Below are 17,200 nucleotides of genomic sequence, written 5' to 3' on the forward strand. Positions count from 1 at the left end.
GTGTTTACACTCCATAAATCCTCCTTTGTGTTGCTATTTAAAGTCAGTCTGTCTCTCTAAGTGTGAAAGTGCTTACTGTGTCAGCAGCAATGGAAAATACAATAAATAAAATTGCCAACAAAATTGATGTAAATGAAATCTAGTTAATTATTCCATATGCAAGTTTTAAGTGAGTAATTACTTGCATTACTGTGCTAACTAGCTGAAGAGGCTAGTCGGCCGATAATATATTATATATAATATTTATTTTAAGGTGAAGTAGTTACATTGTAATTAGAAAAAGCTCTGGGTAATATTAATTAATTAATAAAAACAATAAAACAATGTATGGTTAAAATCCCCCTGTAATCAATTATTTTATCCCTTAAAACTCATCTTTGATCACCAAAATGACATATTTTAAAAACAATTCAAGTGAAAAAAAGAATAAAATGAATTATAAAAACATGTATGGCTAAAAATCTCTGTTTTCTGCTGGTATCTGAGCACGTGGCATGGACTCCTGACGCTCAGCTTACTGTCCTCAGGTCGAGGCATTTGCTGGTACTGTGTGTGACAGAAGCAGAGAGACTGTATGAATGTTGTGTGTTTTGTATGATGACACACACTGTCCCAAACTGGTGCAGAGGTGGGCGAAGGGAACTCTCCAGCACGGGTCCTCTTTATAAAGAGGGTCTCCATTTATCTGTTGATGCAATGAAAATAAAATCCCATATTAGACTCAGACGGTCTGTGTGGCAAGAATAACTGGAGCTGACACAGGCAGGAACGCTTCAGCTGTAACACACACAAAAGCGTGATTATCAGGTCTAAGCCCAAAAGATCCAGTACTACACACCTGTGGAAGGGAAATCAGATGCACCTTCTCACCGTGACAGATAAAGACACATTGAAAGAAATGCCAGTATGAGAAGAAGAAAATGAATTTAAAGGTGCTCTAGATTGTAAAATTGTAAAAAAAAAAAAAAAATTAAAAAAAAATGAGGTGTACTCTTATTCCTAGATGTACAACATTCTTTCAGGAGAGCTGTTAATGTGTCTTTTATGGGAATATACTAGGCATGTCACTCCTTTCTGTTCATCAATCCCCAAAAAAATGCATTTTGGATGCACAGGAAAATTTTCCTGAAAGTACTGTTTTCTCTGTTATCCATGCCATCTAGGGTTTTCAAAACATCTTCAATTTCTGTCTCAGAGAGTTTAGTTTTTGTTTGAAGAGATACTTTTAGTTGATTCTTTGTGTACTGCTGGCACACTCCACTAACTTATTAATCTCTTCTACGATTAACTACTGTGGAGGAAGGGATCAGGTGCTTCGCCTGCAACTTCATGTAAAACATGGACAGATTTCTCATATATAAGCTCTTCATTTGTGCAGGGTCTAGTATATCCTCCTCACCCCATCATCATCTGCCCCTTCATCTGAGTGGCTTTCAGCAACAGAGAACTGAGACTCTCTAGAAACTGAAGGAAGACCGTGAAGACATGCGAAGCTGTAGAGTGTTTGTGCTTTCTAGATAGGTGGGACGTGAAAGATGATTTCACTGAAAATGAGCGATCACAGTTTTTGAAGGGGCAATGCACCTGCTCTCTTTCTGAAATGTGAAATTTGAGGTTACCCAAAAGATCTGAAAGATCGATCAACTGTCTCTGACAGTTGGTAACTTCACATTGAAGGGTCCCTGCAGAGACTCGCACTGTGACGCAGAAGATGACTGCCGATGATGACGGTAAACATGACAAATTTAATGTGTTGTAATTTCTGAAGCGTGACTTGCAACCTGCATAGAGGTAATGTGCCTTATTTCTTTGTAGCCCTTGATGTACATAACCTTTTAGGATTTTCACAGAAACACTACAACTATTACAAGTGTAATCTGCAAACATCTTTACATGGTGCAGTGATCACCTTTTGCCCCGATCTTGACTTTGGCAGCTCACACAACTTATCTGCAGTGTTGCGACCACAAAGGATCACTACAAATAAGGAGAAGATGAGTACATTCATCTTGCGAAATATCTGAGCTTTATTTTACATTCATGCTTAAAATGATCTGGGCTTTAGCCATGTATGGAGACGAAGAGCTAAAAACAGCCACCAAATCTGGAGCAGAACAGCCACCAACAGGAATGATCTGTTTTTGTAGGGAGCAACGAACACCTAGAAGCCGGTGCTCCCAATGACGCCACAATCAGCCCGTCACCTGCAAACAATACAGACACAACACACAAAACAAGGAACGGCCAACAGGGGCGTCACGGCAGGAAGAGACAAAAACAAGCATGCAAGTGTATGGGACATGTTAAGAATAAAAAAAAAATCCAAAGTAATATATTGAAAAATGCATTGTATTAAAAGCACTGAATGCTATCCGTGTAACCAGTGAATCCCTATCAGTTTATGTGCTCCTGTTTCTGTGTGTGCTTCAGTGACTGCAACTATTTAATTTAGAAGTTATTGAGTAATGAGAATTTGTTACATGTGTATAATAACTGTAGTCCAGAGTGAAGTGACTGCGTGTGTGCAATGAAAAAGTCTTAATGTTGAAACGGAGACCTCTGGTGGGGAGTGGAAGGAAGCAGCAGTGGGCAGAAACGTGACAGAAAGTGATGTGGGAGACAGTAATTGGTCTCCACTTTTGGAGCAAGACAATGAATGGTCATCATCTTTTGAACTTCTTACTTTTTTCTTTAAATAACATTCTCTTTGTAGGTTACACTTGTGTTTATTTAAAATGTTTTTACACTCTCACCTCCAGGATGTGTTGCCTGACAGTGACGCCGCAATCACAAGTCATCTGGTAAAGCCTGAGACTCAGCAGCTTGAATGCAAATCAGCGTTTCCTGATCATAAGGTAATTCTATATATATTATGAAGTAAAAGATATCATTTACCTTGTTAAATTTTTATTAAGGGTTTACTTTGTGTTGATGATGATGTGTATTTTCAGGGCTCCTGTGAACATTTGACAGCAGCTTTAAAGGATGAAAACCTCATGAAGAAAAGGAGTCTGAATGTTCAGGTGAAAAGGTGGGAAATTTGTATATTTTTACCAAACAGCTTCAGTTTCTGCTTCAGTAATAGGGAAAGCATACTGGCAGAATATTAAAAGAAATGCACTTCTTTAGCCATTTCAATATCCTATCACATCCAAACAAGCAGCAGTTTGATATGAAAAAGCATGTTTTGAGATTACATGTCAATTCACAAAAGTATTCAAAGGGAAAATAACAGTCAGAATAATAATAATAATAAAAAAACAAAATTATTTGCTGCAACCTTTGCCACAAAAGGTGTGCTCTCTTTGAGAAATGTGATACTATCACACATATAACATAAAAATATATATGATTTATAAATAATACAATTCATCAGTTTAATAGTAAAAGCCTGCATATCTATTTCAATCCAAAAATATCATTGGAATTATTTTTGTGTCACAGGAAAAGACAAGGAATCTGCCTTGGCTGAATCAACTAACATTTCTACAGAGAGCAGTGAGGCAGAAGACCCATTCTTTGGATGTAGTTTGCCACAGGAGCCGTGTTTCTTTTTTATTGACAAAAAAGAATGGCAAGACCTGAGGAAGCGTCGGAAAGGAAGATGTTTTCAAGGATTACAGTGGACAAACGGGCAATGAGGTCAATTCACCCATACTGCAATTTTGGTTTCACACGCCACAGTGTCAAAACCCCGTAGTCCCTAAAAAACACACCTCTATTCAAATGTTTGGGTTACTGCCGGTTTGAAGACTGCCCCATTAATGTTACTGTGGAAGTCACAGATGAATTCACCCTGAAGGCAGCTGTGCAGTTCACAGGAGGAGATGTGTGCCACAGTACTACTGAGCTAAAAAGGAGTCAGTGTGTGCAGATTCACGTATATCCACTGGAGAAACTCTGGAAACCAAATTACCCATAAGTGTCTATTTGGATTCTATAGTAAAACTCCCAGAGAAGGTGATGCAGTCTGGGTGCAGAGATGAAGCGCCAACAAAAGAGGCTCTGAAAACCATTGCATGGAGCCAAAGACAACTGAAAAGACCTCATTCAAATGAACTTCTAAGTCTCCAAATGCTAATTAATGGGGTCATGATGCACCCAAAAGGCATAATGCTGTGGTCAAAGAAAACGCTGTCAGTGTTTTACAAAAGGTGCAAGGAGGACATTGTCTATCTGGATGCAACTGGAAGTATAATTCAAAAAGGAAGCTCCACAAGTCCACCAATACTATGTGTATGAATTAGTTGTGCGTAATCCTTCCCACGGCGCATCTCCTCTTCCAGTTGCAACCTACCTAACTTGTGTCACATACTTTTTGCAGGCTTTTCAAATGGGCATGATGAAGCTCTATGGGAAAAAAGCAGTCGAAAGGCCAATTCTGATCATTTGTGATGGCTCACTTGCAGGGATGGGCAGTATTTCTGATACATGTATTTCAAATACAAAATAGTATTTTGTAATTTGTATTTGATATGGCTGATGAAAATGGCTTTGTATTTTGTATCAAAATACTTCAGTGTTTTGTATTTTTGTATTTTTAAAATACTGTAAAATACTTTGTAAGAAGTCTACATGATAAAATTGCAGCCTCTGATTGGTGCCTTAGTAGTTTGCCCAGACTTGTTGAGATCAGAACAGAAAATTGATCCATATGGAAGAAGGTGGTCAAGAAACGTGCAGAAACGTTTCTTGACCACGTTTCGTTTCCCCCCATATTTATGATTAATACCCTAAATATTAAGTGATTAATTAGTGCTATGAATACAGCTGCCATCAGTTGTCTTCTAATGAATGAATTGTTTGTCATTGAGTCAGTGTTGCTGAAGGAAAGTAGGTCCTTCATTACCAAACACCAAGTAACTAAATTAGGAAACTGTTGGTTACTTTAAAACTAACCTTCATCTGGGAGATCACAGGGATATGTTAATACTGGATCTGTTAAAACCACAATATGTAATTTTTCACCCTAGAGATCGCTTATTCAAAACAGAATAAGAGTTTGGAGAGGAGAGTCATGCTGAAACAAGACCAAATCCAGGACAACAAGCTGAAAGATGTTGCCTTTCGAAAGAAGATGGTATGTGCCATAAAGCAGGCAACATTAGTAGTCATTGTTAACCGGTAATAATTTAAAATAAGTTATTCTTGTGTTTAATTACTGATTGTTATTGTTTGTAGATTCGTTATCTGTGTCATCAGAGTGGAAGCAGCTTGGGAGATGGAGTTAGGAGGATGCTGAAAAAATTGGAGATAATTTGTTATGGGGACACTACAGTTACAAAGGGAGAAAGGGAAAACTTCCATTTCGGCAGCTTCTTATCAATGATGTTATCATTCGTAAGTTTCTTGCCACTAATGACTAATAATGTGTCTTTGTCAAGATCTCAAATTAATGATAAAAAATAATGGAGAGGCATGTTATAAAAACTTTAGTATAATTATAGTTATTAAGAATAGACCTATCTACCTATCTACAGTGCTGGTCAGAATTATTTGCCCCCTTGGTAAATATGATCAAAGGTGGCTGTAAAAAATAAATCTGCATTGTTTATCCTTTTGATAAAGGATTATTTGCCCCCTTTTATTAAATACTTTTTGCAATGTCCTTTTGCCAAGATAACAGCTCTGAGTCTTCTCCTGTAATGCCTGATGAGTTTGGAGAACACCTGACAAGAGATCAGAGACCATTCCTTCATGCAGAATCTCTCCAGATCCTTCAGATTCCAGCTCCATGTTGGTGTTTCTTCTCTTCAGTTCACTATATTTTATATAGTTCTATGGTCAGATGAAAAACAAAAAAGAGCTTTTTGGCAGCAAACACTCAAGATGGGTTTGGTGCACACAAGGATTATAAAGTAACGCATGTGTAAAATGAAATACACTGCTGTATCTTTAATGTTGTGGGCCTAATCTTCTGCCAGAGATCCTGGACATCTTTTTCCAGATATGGATTCTATCCAATCCCAACATAAAAAAAAAATCAAAACCTGACTGCCTCTGCTAGAAATCCTATAATGGACCATGGTTGGATTTTCCAACAGACAGCAATCCAAAAACAAACATCAAAATCAAAACAATAAATTAGGTCACTGAGCACAAATCCAAGCTTCTGCAATGGCCGTCCCCTGAGCTGAACACTATAGAAAACTGAAGAGAAGAAGCACCAACATAGAGCTGGGAATCTGAAGGATCTGGAGAGATTCTGTATGAATAATGTGAGCTGAAATCTGCAGGATGGTAGCTCTCCAGGAGCAGGATTGGACACCCCTGCACTAAAGGAAAGAGAAACAGCTACAATTGACTGCCTTCAATGAAATCAACTGAAGACAAAAGATCTTGGCAGAGAATTAAACAACTCTACAAACAGCATTACCAGCTTCACTTATTATTAACCAGAATGACTTTTTTGTCATGGGCATTTTGCTGTGTTCTATTAAATAAATAATGCCCATTTAATTTACGTATGACTGACTGCTTTCGTTTCTGCTCTGACAGACACAAGACCATGACACACACGTGCATAATAGAAATCAGGAATAGGCTAGGCATACTGAGAGGACATTGCATGTTTTTCATCTTAAGCCAAACTTCAAAGTAAAATCAGTCCTGAAATGGGACAAGTGAACTATTTTTGGAACAATTTTGTCACCCGCTTAACCATTTTGTTCCGGATGAAAAGCGCAAGCGTAATCGAGTGCCAAAAGTTGCGCTTAATTATCAAAATGTTCCTTTCACTTTACGCTGCAGACAATAAGCATAATAACATCAAAGATCATAAAAACAATCAATGTATGTCGTAAGACTTACCTTACTTGATGTCACATTAAAATGTATTTTTCATATGCCGAGTAGGGCCTACATAAGGCGCTGACTGAGCTCGTGTCGTGTAACAAATGCGTCATGGATGGAGACGAAGCTATTATGAGCTCACGTGTAGATCGAGCATGACGTTTGCATTTACATATACACAACTTTTATAACAACTGTCCAAATTTTCCCACTTTAACATTTGAGTTACTGTTCACGCCAATAATGATGACATTAACAGGTACAAATTAAAATATATAAATAAGAGTGGATGCTTTTATTAATGCAGAAAAAAAAACATTTTAGATATATTTTATTACATATCAAATCATAGCGCAACTAAATGTGTTCATTTTGTTGTTAAGGTTGTAAGCCAACGAGAAGAACCATCAGGACCCCACAGCGTCCAGAGCGCACAGACACAACTGCCTGCGCCTTTGCCTGACACACACACCCACACACCCACACTGAAAAAAGTCTAACATTGCTGTTGTTCGTTTAATGCGTATTTTCTCGTTGAAATAGCTTAAAATTATTATTTTTTTCATTTAAAGTAAACATTTTAGTTTATATTTATGGTTGAATCCATTTTTTTTTTTTACATTGATACAATATAAATTGGCAGCGGGACATTAAACTGAATTTATTAATTTGATCAGAGCATTTTTATTAGATTAAGCATGATTTGCACATGCGCATTGTTGAGTTGGAGTTCCCGCTCTCTGATACAAAAAAAAAAAAAAAAAAACGACAGTTGAACTGTCTGTGAAGAACACAACACACGATCTGTTGAGCGGCGGCCGTGACGGTACACTTCAACAGACGCCAGGCTGCGACACAGAACTACGAGCAACATTGATACAGGTAAGATAGACAAAATTTATCGTTAACGTTTTTTTCCCAAGTATACCTGACTGGCCTTTACTCTGGCCGTAATTTCAGCGCTCACGCTTGATAGCATGTAAATTATAAGATAGCACTAGAAACGTTAGCATTCTTCATTCAAACTATAACGTTAAGTTACTTTAGCCGCCCTCTGGTCATGGGTGAGTAATGCTATCACAGGTCGCTAGTTAACTGGCTAATAAATGCAAACTATTATTTCTAAATGCATTTTGTGGGGGCATTGACGTTAGCTAAAGTTACCACGTGTAAGTTAATTAACGTTACAGGTAATGTTAATTCAAATGCATTTGTTCTGCTGAGTGTTTTTAATAGTTAACAGTGGCGCGAAGAGCCTACAAAATGTTTATTTGTCGAGATTACTGTCTTTTAAGAGCTCAGCGGGCACTGTTTTAAAGCTAGCTAGTGAAGATATCAGTCAGGGTTGTCAACTCTCACGCATTTGGCGTGAGACACGCGCTTTCAGGCTCTGTTACACGGCATCACTCTGCCCAAGTAAATCTCACGCCAAATTGCCAAACCCGTTTTTGATATGAAGTATAAGCTTTTACATTTTTTAAAAAAAGTTTTAATACTAAATTCAAACAATAAATACAGGTTTGGCGCACTTAATGTTGAAAAACAGAGTTGCGACATGCTTTCATCTCGCGGCGGCGCGCGCGGTCACGTGGTTCATGGAGCTCTGTCTGAATAGTTCTAAACAAGCCAGCTCTGTCAATACATTTGAATAGACAACAGCTTCACTATACAGGTATTTACAGCATTTTTTGGTAAACAGTACAGCATAGTGTGCATTGATTATTACGTCAACCACATTTACATTATCATTTTATTATGGACAGTGATGGAGATGCAACATTGTTGACATTAATGTTAATGTTTTTCTTGTATTTAACCCTCAGGTATTCCTTACTAATTGGTCACACTCATACTCATTGGTGGTCAAATGTGACCATACTATCTATTTTTCAATTAAATAAATGTTCTATATTTTAGTTAAATAAAATTTATTGAAAAAATATTGATCTTTTGGTACTAAATACTATTTGTGCAATAATTATGGTCCATTAATGACAACTTTAAAGTATTTTTCTTCTAATATTTTTATTATTTATATTATTATAATTAATTATATTAATATAAATATATTATATTATTAATTAATTATAAATATTATAATTATTATTATTATTAAACTTATTTCTGTGTGCTCTACTTTTTAGATCAATGCAGAGTTCTTGCGAATTACAACAGTTCCCTTGGAGACAAAGTTCTTGGTGCAGTTGGACAAGCACTCCACCAAACTGTTGGAGGTCATCAGGAGCAAGGGAGGAGTTGTGAAAGAGAAGACCACCAGGACCTTGCAGGTTTTAGATGAGGTATCTATGAATAAGTTGTGTATCAGTGGGATCCATGGCTGAATAGTTGATATGTTTCTCCTATTGATCAACTTTTGTAAATCAACTCTTGCCGGGTCAGCAGCACACATGCAGCCATGATTTAGTCTTGCCTCCTCTTTGTGTCTTTGGGGAAGTAACTTCTTTAAATGTGATTGGGGCACCTTTATACCTCAATGATAAATTTAATATATTTTAATTCAGTTATAACTGCAGCTCACAGTCTCAAACAGAGCTATAGCATTCCAGTTTTTATATCACAGCGTACGCTGGTGTTGCATCAGCTGGGCAGAGTTAATTCACTCTGCGAGTGCTCGTTATCAGTTATACATTTGTTTTATTTACTGTGTGAGATCATTTGATGTGTCACGTAACAGCATGTGAAAAAATTTGAATTGCGTGAATCTCATGAGACATCTTTTAACCAGACGAGAGATCTCATCACTTTTAATTTTGTCACACCCCTTGTCATAAACATTTGATTCGTTTGATTTGCGCCTTGTAACACAGTTCATAGATATGGGAAGAAGGAGGTGGGAACCGGCGAACATTTAAAAGACTTTAATCAATAAATAAACAAACAAAGTAAAAGCGGTAGCTCCTCACGGATGACTGCCGTGCACACACATAACAAAACGTACTAAAACACAACGTAAAATCCAGGCCTGGTCCTCTCTCGTCCTTCACTGTCGTCACTCCTCCTTTTATTCTCCCGTCACTCCTCTGTGAGAGATCCGAGACCGGTGTGACGCGCAGCTGGCGCTGATCAATTACTCACCGGCCTCGCTTCACTCTCACAGCTCTCACTCGTCACACACCTATTCAAGTTCAGTTTAGAGTGTATAAGAGCTTGGCACATTATGATCTAACATGAAATCGGGAGATTTCTGAAACTATAACGTACTTATTGTCTTTCTTTTTTATGCAGGAAAATGAGGTTGAAGAACTGGAGCAGGCAACCATGGCGATCTTTATCACTGGGAAAGAGGATCCTCTCCATCCACCCAAAGACATTAAAATTGTCATCGATGGAACAGAGGTCCTGAACCAGTTGCCCTCGGTTGCAACTGCTTTTGCCATGGTCTTTGGGCTCATATACACACTTAACCTAAAATATCCGAAAAGGCTGCAGTTCACCTTTGAATTTGTGCAAAAGGTCCTGATGGAGCTTGATGGAAAAAAGATGACCCCAAAAGTCACTAGACTGACCACCCAGCTGTACAGCACAGAGTAGGCAGAGCTGAATTGCACAGACATGTTTGAATTTATTTTCCATTTGTGGTTGAATTTTATGGTGATTTACAGCCAAAACTTTGGATCCTTTTGTAAGAGGTTGCACTTACAAGGCTGCATTTTCACAGCAGCATTTACAAATGTGGCTGCCCAAGTTCGATGGCTACCAGCCTCAAAGGCCAAAGTAGGCCAAGTGTTATGGACAACTTATCATAACATTTCTGTGAATTGCAGTGATCCATGCTTCTTTTTTTCTGTAGCTTTCGGCAGTCTGTAAATATATACCTCAGGTTTTGTGTCAAAGCTATTTGTACAGTCAATCACAAAGCTCTTTCCCGTTTTGTGTGTTTTTCACGGCATTCACGCTGAAAACCAATGCTGCCGCTCAGTCTTTTGCCACTTAGCGGGCGTAACCGCAGTCGTAACGGTCGACGGTGACGTCACGTGCATACCCACTATACTTAAGAATGCAAGAACAAAGGACGCATGAAACCCAGCTAACAAAAAAACAGTATGATAACATCTGATGTAGCCCAGACATCGTTTTAAGATATGATTCCTCCCATTAATAAAATTAACTCACATAAAATCCAGCCATTTTCACATGATTAAATAACCACGCTGTTCTGAACCTACAATAAAACACGCATTTGTTGATGATTTTAAAAATATTTATTAGGCAAAAAAACTTATTTCTAATTCATTATATTGATTACAACTTTTAATTAATTATAAAAATCCATTAACATAACGCCATAACATATATTTAAACAAAACAATACACTTTAATAACGTACATTTAAATTAAATAACAAACAATTACACCCTCCCTGGAGCCAAGCGAAGGAAATCTTTATTATATATTATTATATTTCTCCGCCTCTGCTTCCGTTGGAGACGGCAGGACGGGATTCCTCATGGCTGAAGCTGCATGTAAAAAACAAACAAACAAATAAACAAAAACACTTTATTTTTTAAAACGAATAAATCTGTCAAAGATAGCCACTGACACGTGTCCTGACGAGTTGTGAGGGAAAATGTGCTTAAGGTAAGTATAAAACAAATATATTTTAATACTAATTGTGTGGTGTCTGTGATCGGTTATATAATAGCCTTGAAATGACCTTATGTTGATTGAGTTGATCATGATAATCTGTTAGTTAGCTACTAACGAGTGAGTTGTGCCCGTTTCTGTGGTTGGGCAACGACACTCAACTGATCGGTTAACCCAAGGTCCGGTAAACAAGCCATTATATTTGCTAATTATTTTTGAAAATGGCACTTTGCTGTTGGTATTACCACATGTTTGATTATGTTTGACTCGTGAACATGTTAGCCAAGTACTTATTTAACTTAACGCTGTAATTTCCTGCCATTGGATCTAATGCATGTACAACATTTGAACTTACCGGTTAACAGTGACCCGATGTTTGACTTTCTGATCCCCCGCTGGTCTCCTCTCCCACACCAGTTCAGTTGGCGGGCGACATTAGTGCTGAAGACCTTGGAGCAGATTCTCTTCTTCATTGTCGGCCCGCCGCTGATGGATAATCTGTTCACCTTCAACAGGTACATTAAAATACGTTTTAGCAAAGAAATGGACCTCTTCTGTACTGTACTAAACACTGGTACCTGTCAAAAGTTTGGAATAATTAATCTTTTGTAATGTTTTTGAAAGTCTGTTCATGTTCACCGACTGCATTGATTTGATACGAAATTTAGTCCAACAGTAAACATTTTTGTATTCTATTTATATGAACTGTTTTCTATTTTGAAAATCAATTCTTGAATTTTCAGCAGCACATGATCCTTCAGAAATCATTTTAATATGCTGATTTTTCTGCTCAAGAAACATTTGTGATTATTATTAATGTTGAAAGTTGTGCTGCTTCATAGTTTTGTGGAAACTGTGATAAACTTCCTTTCAGAAGTTTAGGGTGAGTAACAATTTTAATAAGCAAAGATCAAAAATGACAAACACATTTATAACATTTCAGAAGATTTACATTTCAAATAAATGCTGTTCATTTGAACTTTGTTCATCAAAGAATCCTAAAAAAGGATCACTGTTTCCTCAAACATGAAGTGGAAAAAACTATTTTAATGTAGATAATAAGAACCATCATCAATAATTGACCACCAATAGTAATTGCTAATATCCAAGCATAAAAATGGCTTATGAGAATGTCATGTGACACTGAAGACTGGAGTAATGATGCTGAAAACGAGCTTTGATCAGAATAAATGACATTTTACAATATATTAAAATTGAAAAGTTATTTAAAATAGTAATAATATTTAAAGGAACACTCCACTTTTTTTGAAAATAGACTCATTTTCCAACTCCCCTAGAGTTAAACAGTTCAGTTTCACCGTTTTCGAATCCATTCAGCCGATCTCCGGGTCTGGCGGTACCACTTTTAGCATAGCTTAGCATAGTTCATTGAATCTGATTAGACCGTTAGCATCTTGCTCAAAAATGACCAAAGAGTTTCAGTATTTTTCCTATTTAAAACTTGACTCTTCTGTAGTTACATCGTGTACTAAGACCGATGGAAAATGAAAAGTTGTGATTTTCTAGGCCGATATGGCTAGGAACTATACTCTCATTCCGGTGTAATGATCAAGGAGCTTTGCTGTCGTACCATGGCTGCAGCCGGCGCAAAGATATTACGCAGCGTCTCTCACAGATGTCTCCATGGTTGCAAGGGACACTCCCTGTGCAAACGGGCTCACAGGCGCTGCGTAATATCATGAAATGGATTCGAAAACGGTAAAACTCAACTGTTTAACTCTAGGGGAGTCGGAAAATGAGCCTGTTTTCAAAAAAAGTGGAGTGTTCCTTTAACTGTTAATGTTTTCAAAATCTTCATTTCAAACTTTTGGCAAGTAGCGTGTAAACATACACACTACATTTCATTAGTAGTTGTAGGTGTTTCAATTCCATTTCTTACCATGCTCTGCAGAAACCCTCTGTCTGACAGACTTTGCTCCAGCTGGTCTAGATCCGCAGTGGATGCAAGAGGAAAGATGCCATCCTCTTCATAATTTTGCACTGGGGGTAAAAATCGCCTGTTTCCCACTAGAGACTGGACCAGTGAAGTCAGGTGGTTTATCTTCAGGTCCATTTTCTCTAGAGTTTCTAGAATTGCCCTTTCTACAGCTGCAGTACAGAAGAACATTTAATTTGGCATGTAGTTTTGATTAATAAAATAATGCATTGTACAGTTTTTTTTTTTTTTTTTTTAAGTTGATAAATAACTTACATGTACATTGATTTGGTACAAGACTCAAGACTGGATTTTCCCGTCTCACGCCAGAAGTAGCTGTAAGTAAAAATTTACTGTGAGGTTTTCAATGTTTTGTGACAATGTTTTCATTGTCACGTGTGCCTCTGACTTGGTGGATGTTACCAAGAACATGTCTGGGTTACATTTCACTCTAAATAATGTGACATTTTCATGAAATGACCCCTACTCATATAATTTTTTTTTTTTTTTTTTGAGTTTCACTCTTTTACCTGGTTTGGTTAAAGGGTTAGTTCACCCAAAAATGAAAATTATGTCCTCAATTACTCACCCTCATGAAGTGTTTTGGGGGTGCTGGAGCTTTTGGTGCAGGTGGAACTTTTTCTCTATTAATTTTCTTCTTTTTGTGGGGGGTATCATGAGGCTCATCATCTGATGAGTATATTTTCTTTCTGAGAGCAAAATCAGGGTATTACATTATTTTACAAAGCAGGATTAGATGGGTAATAACACTGCCCTGTTTGTCAACTGAAAGAAAACATTGACATCTTACTTGTGAATTCTTTTTCCAGGAATTTCAGATTCGGAAATGTCAGAAGTGTAGCATGCCTTTTTCCATTTTTTGGAAATATTGTCAAAAGATGTCAAAAGAAACAAAGTATCTTAACTTAGGCCATGGGATGTCATGTATTAGTGATCTCGTTTTATGTGATGTTTTAATAATGTTTATTTACAGTGTAGTTTAACTTACCTGACTCGTGCAGAATTCTGGCCTGATGTTTGGTCCACCCTTTATCTGGCTGTGGTGCCTCCATCATCCTGACACTCTTCAGCAACCGGTCCAAGTCTTTGAATGGAGGCCACCACGATTGGCCATCTGAGTACCAGGACTTTGCTACAGGTCCAGTTGTCCCTTCTCCCACAAACTCCACTATCAGGTACATGTTGTTGTTGTTGTTGTTGTTGTTGTTTTTTGTTTGTTAAGCTGCAACAACCTAGAGTCCCATAATGTTGTTCATATGCATGATTCAAATACACAAAACACATGTAACAAAACAAAAGGCACATATATTCAAAAGGAAAAAGAATAATTATTGTGTGTGTAAAAGAGGAACAGAAATAAAATAACGGTCGTAAGGAACTAAGAAAGCTTTCCCCTCAATGTTCTCCAGCTTGCAGAAATTGGTTGTTCTTGAGAGGTCATCAACTCGATGAACACCAAGTGCCGAGGATGGAAGGGGATAGACAAAAAAAAGTTCATGATTGTTGAAGGTACTGTAGGCCACATAAATTTCATCCCTCACTGAAATTATATTTTGCAGCTTTGAAACTTTACCGCCAATGTAAACAAAACTGTTAGCCTGGTCCAGTTTCAGAGTGTAAGAGCATGTTTTTATTTCTTTGTACTGTGAAGCTCCATGAAAAGATTCGGGTAGAGGGCCAGCTGTATGTAGTTTTCTGAGCAGCTGTGGGTTGTTTTTCTCTTTTTCTTTGCTGCACCTTTGCATTTCAGAGACCCTTCTTACAATCTGACTCAGTGGACATGTAGGTTTCCGCAGGAGTCTCTTCAGCTTGTGCAGGTGGTCCTCGTACTTGAAAGCGCTGAAGTTGTTGAGGACGCCGTGGTGCTTTGCATCTTCTGCAAGATGTACAAGACAGTGAACATTGTAGGACAGGAATTTGGGGCCGTATAGCTGTCCAAAGTGTGTGACAAATAGTCGCAGAATATCATTGGCATAGTCAATGTGATCTCCAATTAGGCTGTTAATGCTCAAGATGAAAATTCCGACAAAAAACAGCAGAAAGTTTTTGTACACCTCTGTGGTGAGTAGATCTTTTAGCATAACCGGGCCTGTGTACAATAAAAAATGTCTAAATTCAGTCGCCTTCCATCGATCTATTTCCCTCAGTGCCCTTGGTTTGCGTGCAAATTCCATGGGCACATTTTTCTGGGCACCAACCAACCTTTCTGTCAGCACAGAGACTTGGAATCCTGACAGCCTGCACGTGAGAGGACCTAGCCGAAGCCACAAGAGGAGAAGCCGCCTCATGACTCCAAGGCACACAAGGTGCATGTAATCAAGGGGAAATCCAGAGATCATGTCCAGTGAGGTTTCTTCCAGAGGTGAGGTGCCATGGTGGTGATCCGAATCGGTGTTATTTCGGAAACTCTCATCATTTCTAAGAGGCATGTCATTTCTGGGGAAGGTCATTCTATTCTCCATGTAAACGCCATCCTGAATGCACTTTTCGCATCCATGGTAGCCTGTGTGTCCTTTGACCTTTTTTAGAAATGCACGTGCAGGTGCGTCACAAACCATCGAGGTAATCTTTAGTGTTAACTTAACTCCCTCAAATTCAAAACCCTTACCTAATTCTTTTATTTCACAGATGAAGTCTTGGAGATACTCATCCAGTGAGCTAGGTTTACCAGCACCACAAAATAAACCTATTGTCACCGGTTCTTCCTGCACCAAGTTTTGAACAGTTCCGAGAATAGGCCAGAATTGAGTTGCTGAACTCTTATAGAGAGGCAGACCATCAATGTTCACTTGGAGCTCCAAATTGCTCATGTTTCTCAGAATGTCCATGTTCTTGTAGAGTACCCCTGAAATAGATTGAAGTAGGCCAAAATGATAGTACTGGCCACCAGCCTTGTTCTGTATTTCAGATCTGTTGGAACGCACTGTTCCTAATAGTGTCCTGGCATCTTTTGGCTGATTCAAATCATGCTCACGGAGGATATTGAGTAATGAATTTAGTGCCACATGTGTTATTTTATGTTCTGTTGCCAAGTCATCATCCAGGGAACTTGGATGCAGTTCAGACTCTGTGTCTGAGTCTGTGTTAGATTCACTACTGTATGACGCATGTGCCATGGTGACGCATTCAGGCTCATCGATTTGGGACAGACAATCCATAAATTCGACATCGTCATCATCAGCGGTGCTGCTTGTGTCACTTTGCATGCTACCATACTCCTCCCTCCAGGATGGTGATGATACTGCTTGCATTGACTGCAGTTGTTTGTCCACCTTCTCTTTGGCTTTTCTTCGCAATGTCCAGTACGATTGTTTTTTGCCAGCCATGGTGCTGAGACATTAACAAAACAAAGTACATTGTACTAACCTGCTAAATGCAGTGGTTCTCAACTCCAGTCCTGGAAGCCCCTTGCATTGCACATTTTGGATGTGTTCATTAGTACATATGATTCAACTCGTATAATAGAAGCTCTAAACAGCACGATAGATGAGAGAGACATCCATAATGTGTAATTTTGTGGGTCCCCAAGATCAGAATTGAGAACCAATGGCTTAATGCATTAAAGTCAATGAGTACATATGAGCACATACCTTGTTTTTGACAGTGTGAACTGTGGCTACTGTCGTTGAGTGAGTGCTGTTGACTGTAGAGAACTTTCTGTAGTGGGGGAAACAATATAACATTAACTGTCAGTTTTGTCATTTTATGTATTGAACCTAAAGCTTATTAAACCTGTGTGTGGTCACTACTTTTTAGATGATGTTTATTAATACATTTAATTCAATTAGTTACTTTGTGACTAAATTTTGGTTGTCAGGTTTATCTCTACTTCTAACTAGTTGATGA

Source organism: Ctenopharyngodon idella, chromosome 3, assembly GCF_019924925.1.
Source record: "Ctenopharyngodon idella isolate HZGC_01 chromosome 3, HZGC01, whole genome shotgun sequence".
In the NCBI taxonomy this organism is placed as follows: domain Eukaryota; kingdom Metazoa; phylum Chordata; class Actinopteri; order Cypriniformes; family Xenocyprididae; genus Ctenopharyngodon; species Ctenopharyngodon idella.